Below are 1,794 nucleotides of genomic sequence, written 5' to 3'. Positions count from 1 at the left end.
CAAACAATAATTTTTAACAATCAGTAGATTTTCTGAGGAAACTCAAAAGTGAAGTTTGAACAACTTGAAGTGAGTGTTTCTGTGCTATAACCCACTTTATCTATTAATCAAGGTGCTTCATACAAGCATGAAGGGATACAATAACTTAATGACTCACTAACAGCCATTCTCTCTGGATCAGAGTTTTCTAAACGACTTCCTAATGTGAGTAAGAAAGGTCTTGTTTTTTTATATGGAACGCTTCACGAATTTGCGTGTCATCCTTGCGCAGGGGCCATGCTAATCTTCTCTGTATCGTTCCAATTTTAGTATACGTGCTGCCGAAGCAAGCACAGGCCTTGTTTTTATACCCAAGCTTTCATAGTGTAATTAACTTGAAGGCTGTATTGCCTAATTAGCTTGAAAGCCTGTGTTTAAGTGGCTTGCTTTCATCATTCTCGGCATTTATATTCCATACTCATACTCTATTTTGAGCATATTTCAGGCAGTTTACAGAAGTTCTCCTCCGAATCCTTAAAGCACCTTATTGGCAATTTACAGAGTACTTTACCTACACTATCCCAGCCTTCCAAAACTTCCCATCAATTTCCTTTCAGTGACTCTGAAACATAGCCTGTATTTCCTTTCCTAACAGGTATTCTTGCAGCTGTTTTAAAACCTGTCACAGTTTTTTTTTGTTATTTTACTCCCACTAGTAATCTGCTGAATGTTACTGACTCTATTCTATAAAATAATTGGAGTAATTGTGACACTTCAGGATTTGCACAAAACCTGGAGTGGCCACTGTGGGTGAATTTAAACACCAAAATTGTGTGGGTTCAGGTCTGGTCAGATATTGAAATTTTTTAAATCTCAAACCTGATGCTCACTCACTTCAGGGTTTAACAGAGACAGGACAAAGGGCAGGCAGCCAACAGACACCTGGGGGTGATTTGGCAATTTAAACATTATAATGAGGCTTTCAGCCTCTGATTTAATACACTTATAGTTTGTTTAACATGCAATTTAGCAGCTAAAGTGATGCAGGGACAACTTGGAAGAGAAGACAAGTGCTTTTATAGCATTGCTGTGGGCCAGAAGGAGCAGGATTGTTCATTGCTCCCATGACCCTCAATCAGCCCCCCCAAGTAACCCGCCCTCACCTTCCCATCCAAAGACCCCTGCATTCAGGGAGTAGCACTCCATCACTCAACCTTGGCATTAGGGATTAATCTCTCCCCAATAGGATCACACCGCCACCCCCACAAGGGTTTGACATTGGGCCTATCTGCTACCTTGGGCTGCTCATGAATCCTCCCTATGCAACTGGAAGCCAAGCCTGTAAATTAGGCTCACTGGTAGGTAGAGAATTCCAAAGCATAAAGACACAGAATTAAAACTCTGAAACATGCAGGGAAATCTGCACTTCCAGGTTTCCCTTCTAAAATTCCATCCCCTCACTGATGCAAATTGTTAATTTTAATTTCCAGATCAATGAGTAGGATTCTCCTCTTTGGATTGTAATATTGATGCAGCAAGACTTCCACCCACTACTCTATTCCATGACTCCCATTCCCTGGACAGGAGATAATTGGCACAGAGGATGGCTTGTCAATGGAATTTCATGTGCAAGATCCGAAGACAGAAGTGAGGATCAGCTGTTACAACATCAGAAGAGGTGATGAGAGACCATAATAGGGCAGAAGATCTTCAAAGGTGAAGAAAGCAGAGACCAAAACCTACAATGTGTGTGGGGCCAAACTTGGATGGGGAGGAGGCCAACATTGCTGCTTCTTCCAGCTCTAGAATTTTGGT

General features: G+C 41.6%; 1 non-coding gene across 1 annotated transcript; it reads right to left on the bottom strand.

Moving 5' to 3' along the window:
* Window positions 1-226: 226 nt before the first annotated feature.
* Window positions 227-333, bottom strand: LOC144679257 (U6 spliceosomal RNA). Its single transcript, XR_013576287.1, has one exon. It is a non-coding gene; the product is annotated as a U6 spliceosomal RNA (small nuclear RNA).
* Window positions 334-1,794: the final 1,461 nt, after the last annotated feature.

The sequence above is a fragment of the Cetorhinus maximus genome, chromosome 3 (assembly GCF_964194155.1).
Source record: "Cetorhinus maximus chromosome 3, sCetMax3.hap1.1, whole genome shotgun sequence".
In the NCBI taxonomy this organism is placed as follows: Eukaryota; Metazoa; Chordata; class Chondrichthyes; order Lamniformes; family Cetorhinidae; genus Cetorhinus; species Cetorhinus maximus.
Note: the sequence above shows the minus strand (reverse complement) of the source record. Positions and strands in the feature narration are given on the sequence as shown.